The following is a 6,000-nucleotide window of genomic DNA, read 5'->3' as shown; positions in this document are numbered from 1 at the left end:
CAGTTTCAAAAGAAATAAATTGATGCTATGGATTATCTTTCGACGGAAAGAAAGAAATGCTATGGATTATCTTTCTAATATACCGCTAAAAGAAGAAAGAAACTTTAAAGTAAAGGTTCGGATCGACAGTTCGGGTCACGGTCCGGGTCAACGGTTCGGATAAATGGTTCGGTTCAGTTCTACAGGACCCTAAACTGGAACCGATCTGTATCCAACGGTTCTCGAACTTTTGGAACCGGAACTGGTCCTGTCTAGAACCGGACCAAATCGGACCGATCCAACGGTTCTAGTTCGGTTACACGGTTCTATCGGTTTGATGTGCACCCCTAATAGGGTTGGGTCAGGGTTGCGTTGCATCGGGTTGGGGCAGCGTCGGGTTGGGTTACTTCAAGTAATTAATTTGTGTTTTATTAAAGTAATTTACTTCGATATGATTTTTGATTACTTGAATAGTTGAATTTAAATTCTTAATTACTTGAGAAATGCAAAACTTGTGTAGACTTGAATTTGATTCTAATTTACTTCAAGTAATTGATTTGTGTTTTGTTAAAGTAATTTACTTGGATATGATTCTTGATTACTTGAGAAATTATAAACTTGTGTAGACTTGTATTTAATTACTTAAATTTGATTTATGCTTAATTCAAGTATTCGACTACAATTCATATATTAAATATATGATTTATAGTTGTGTACTTCAATTAAACACAAATCAGTTAATTTTAGAGTGACTCCACTTGACACTTGTCACTTGACACGCTTGACAAATGAATTTAATAATCTACCTACCTGTTTAAGAGTTCATATACAATAAATTGTATTCAAATCAATTATTGGTTTGATATTCTTTATATATATATAAATTCTTAAATTGTCCAAGTTGGACAATTTAGTAATATATTATGTACCTTAATGTTGCTTACACAATTTACATAGAGTTCGAGATTTGATGCATTAACCCAATTTATTCTCCGAATATATGGTTCTCAACCGATTAACTGCCTACCCTCTGTGAATAACAGATAATGGTGATGACACTCAAACAGTAGAGAATTTTTACATATATTTAGAGAATTATGGAGAAATGCTACTGAATTTTTGACTCGAATGTAAATTGTGTGAGTAAAGTACTTGATATATTACTGAATGAGATAAAAAGTAAAATTAAAATTTAGAAGACTTTAGAAAATGCCTACTTATAAATCACATATTTGAATCACACCTTCTAGCTTCACATATCTTATGCGTTTATTATTATTATTATTTAAAAAAAGATGGCTAGGGATGATGTCCCTACTACCCCTGATGCTGGTGCATAGAGAGGTGTACACGAATCAAGCTAGCTCGGTTAGCTCGCTCGACTCGACTTGAAAAAGCTCGATTTGACTCGGATCAAAGTTGAGTTCGAGCCGAGTTGAGTTGATTTTTTGAGCTTGAAAATGAGTTCGAGCCAAGTTCGAGCTGGCCCCTGCTCGACTCGACTTGGATCGAATCCAACTCGAATCGAACTCGGATCGAACTAGTTCGGTGACTCGGTTACTTTTCTATTGATGTTGCTCACCAAGTGTTTATTGAAATGACTCAATGAAGTGTGGCTGGCAGCGAGGGAGGTATGTACATGAAACAAATACCCTTTTTTCTTGGTTTTTGTATTGCTTAGAAGGTGTTTGATAAAATACCTGTAAAACCATTACTTCTATTTTACATAGTGGGATTTTGAAATGCGATCCAAGTGTTTGTGGAAATGTTGCACAGGGGAACTTGGCCCGATCTTGGCTCGAACTCGCCTTGAATTGGCCCGAGTTGCTGACCGAACCGAGCCGAGCTGGCTAGTCAAGCTCGAGGAACGAGTCGAGTTGAGTCCAGCTCAACTCGGTTTGACTCGATGTACACCCCTAGGTGCTTATGCCACATCCTCTCTAACTATTGATGTCAAACGAGATGAGAAAAACTTAAATTTAGATACATTTAATAAAGGAAAAAAAATCAGCAGTTTAGGACGATTTTGAAGAGATTGAGGTAAAAGAATGTTTGAACCGTGTTATCAAGGTTAGATGTAAGTATCGCAAGTCAACATTCACAAAGCATTATGGGGGTTAACTTCATATTATCGTAGATACAATATTAATTATGCTTAGAGCCAAAAAATCCTGATTTTAGGCTAACAATTGCTCTCATTTGCCTTATCTAGAGGAAGCGACTCTGACATGCGAGCTGTTCTCATCACTCATAAATTTGAAAAAGACAAACTGAAAGAGTGGTTTGCAAGAATAGTTATTGTTGAGGATGAACCATTTAGATTTATAGAAATCATAGTTTTTAGCGAATATAGCAGATACTTGAATCCCAAATTTGAGAAGTGTTCGTGGGTCGCGGTGAAAAGAGAATGCATGAAGATGTATATGTATAAGAAGACAAAGATGAAAGCTATTCTATCATCAGTCTCACGTATAAGTCTTACTTCAGACTTATGGATGACATCCAACCAAAGGAAGGGGTACATGTTGCTAACTGCAAACTATGTGGATGCAAATTGGAATCTACGTAAGACAATTTTAAACTTTCGTCACATTCCTCCCCCTTATACTGGTTTGGTTATTTCAGACTGCATATATAATTGTCTTCAGGGGTGGGGCATCAAAAGTACGATATCTTCAATTACGCTAGATAATGCATATACAAATGATGTTATGATTTCTTTTTTGCGGAGCCAATTCAAAACAGCAGAGAATCTTTATTTTGGGGGAAAAGTTTTCTAAGTTAGACATGCTCACATTCTTAATGTAATTGTGTAAGATGGGTTAAAAATAATTGATGAAACGATTAAGAATATAAGAGAGAGCGTGAAGTATATAAGGGGGTCATCATTACGACGTAGTATCTGTAATGACATACTCCAACGTTTAAATGTTAGAATACAAAAAACATTGAAGTTAGATGTGTGCACCCAAGGAATTCAACATATAAAATGCTGTATGTGGTAGTTGAGTTGAAAATTGTATTTTCATAATTTGCGATCGTGATTAAGCATATGCTTGGTTACCTAATGAAGATAATTGGAGAAGAGTTGAAGATGTTTGTAGTTTTTTTCGAGTTTACTATGACTGTATGAAGTTATTTTCTGAAAATAAATATCCAATGGTAAATTTATTTCTTCTAAAGCTTTGGAAGATTAAGGATGCTCTTAAGAGAAGTGTCACAACAGGTCCGGATTATATTTAGAATATGGCGCTAAGCATGCAAGTGAAATTTGAAAAGTACCGGAGCAAATGTCATCTATTGATGGCTTTACCTGTTGTACTTGATCCTCGCTACAAAATGGGACTGGCTAGTTACGTTTATAAGAAGATTTATTTGTTTGACAAGGCAACAATTGAAACATCTAGTGTTCATGTGGCGATTGAAGAATTATACTCTTCTTATGTGGGTAATTCTACCACAAGTCAGGACAACTTATGTATGAACATAGCTCCAGTTTGTTTGTAAGTGTTGATAATTTTCTCGACGAGTACTTTTCAGCCTTAGAATAAGATAAAGCGAGTCAGTAAATAAACGAGTCAGAATTGTATATCTCAAGGAGCCAGTCGTGATGGTCTCCAGCCAAGACTTTGACGTTTTACATTGGTGGAATACTTAAGCTCGGGAAGAAAAATACCCTACACTATCGTTGATGGCTCAAGATATTTTATCAATTCTGATAACAACAGTGGCATCAGAGTTTGCATTTAGCACTAGTAGTAGTGTGGTGAACAAGTATAGAAGCTCTCTTGCACCTAAAACAATTGAAGCGCTCATTTGTATATAAGATTAGTTGCGTCTAGTTTGCGGTGACTGTTCATTTGATGAAGAGCATAATGAAGAGGATGAGACCGAGAGTTTAGACGAGACTAACACTACGCCTTCATATATTTAAAGTTTAAACGTTGTTTTAATTTTTTACACATCTTGATCTTATTACTTGTTCTGTAAGACTTTAATTTCTGTTATTTTTGGAGTAGCGTACTTGACATTGACATTGAAATTTTGAATGTAATATATAATTTATTTCTTGTAAATTATATTGGCTTCATGACTTTGCCTAAAAATGTAATTCTCTATTAACAAAAGTCCTTGTGCATAAATGTCATCTGATGACCCATCTGCCGACATTTGGGATTATAGTACCCAAGTCTACTCCCCAACATCTCAAAGAATGAAGATTAAATGCTATTTGTATGGAGACAAATTCTAAACAAAACAAATCGGCTAAGAATACACTTATCTAATCAGGGAGGAGACGCAAAACCATGTCCTAATGCCTCGCGTGAAGTACGAATTTTATTCCAGGCTCTCTTAGACTCAAATAAGAAAAATCTCACCCCTCTACATCAAATTCAACTAGCCATAAAAAATACAATAACAAGCCTATTATAATAGATAAAGATTTAGAAATAAAAAGAGTGCAATGAATTAGTAAGAAAGAAGAAGAAGAAAATGACAGATTAAAAGCTTTGGAAGAAGAACAACTGAAACTTGCCTTGAAGATAAGTAGGGAAGGGGTGAAGTAATCTACATATCGATGTCCTCTAAGACAACATGATGCCGAGGTAGGGCTGAGTATGAAAATAAAGAAGTGCCGCAAAACATCAAAGTTTTTCGCCAGGCTCTCCTCATTCTATATGATGTTGATAACTCTTTACAAATTGGCTCATAAAAAAAGATTGAAAATTTTAGCTAAATCTATACAGGAACATAATGGTGAAGTTCCATCACCTTTTGATTCAGAAGAAGTAAATAATTACCAAGGAGAAGATAATACCTCTGGATATACAAATATATTTCTCGTCGTCGATGAAACTAAAAAAGCATTAAGTGGATAGGATGACGAAAGCGATGCTGATAGATCAGGTTCAGATGAAGGTGATAACTCTGTTATTCATCGGCCAAGAAGGCGTTCCTCATATGGACCATATTAATAAGATATTGATGAATTTTGAGTGAGTTTATAATTTTCTAGTAACAAACATTCTCATATTATTATTTAGTAGCTTGTAATAACTTGTTATGCACTACCATTGCACTTGTCTTAGTTCTAACAATTTTGATTTTTATCATTTTAATTATTTGATAATAAGTTGTAAAATAATATTAAACAAATCATATAACTCAACTCGACTCGAATAGCTCACTCGACCCGGCTCGATCGTAGCTCGAACCAGTGAGCCGAGGTGAGCTAGAGGGGTGAGCTCGAAGACTAAGTCGAGCTAAGCTCGAGCTTGGGTCATGGTGTGGTCGAGCTGAGACTCGAACTCGACTCGTGTACAACTCTACACAAGCTGTTGTGGGCTACATAGTGACTATATGTAGCAGTTGGATATGGGGTCATATATGTGATCCAAACGTTCATTTGATGAGTAAGATGCACAACTTACTGTGGCTGCCTTAAAAATCTTCAAGAACATAACCTTTGTGATAAGCTGGAATCCATGGCTACAAAAATGAATTCATCAACCACCAGAGGTAACGAGAGGATTTCAATAAGAGGAGGTTTTGATATTTAAGTAGAAATCCTACATTTATTGGACGCAGCTTTGGTGGATCCCTGTGGGTCCACCTTGATTTGTGTCTTATATACACATTGTCCATCCATCTTGCCAGATCATTTTAGGATATGAGCCCAAAAATGCAGCAGATCCAAATCTCAATTGGACTGCACCATAGGAAACGGTGGTGATTGAACGCCTGCCATTAAAAACTTCTTGAGGGCCACTGGAATTTTTATTTGTCAGCCAACTTGTTGAGAATGTCACAAAGAATCGAATGAAAGGACTAGACAAATATCCACTTGATCTAAAACTTCTGTGGCCTCCGAGAAGTTTTTAATAGTCAATCACCGCCATTTCCTGTGGTGTGGTCCACTTGAGATTTGAATCTGTTACATTTTAAAGCTTATTGATGGGGATATCAGAGGACCTACTCGGGTGTAATAGATACGGAAACGACCACCCACATCAGTGTAAT

The sequence above is a fragment of the Magnolia sinica genome, chromosome 5 (assembly GCF_029962835.1).
Source record: "Magnolia sinica isolate HGM2019 chromosome 5, MsV1, whole genome shotgun sequence".
NCBI lineage: Eukaryota > Viridiplantae > Streptophyta > Magnoliopsida > Magnoliales > Magnoliaceae > Magnolia > Magnolia sinica.
The sequence above is the reverse complement of the archived record's forward strand: the minus strand, read 5'-3'. Positions refer to the sequence as shown.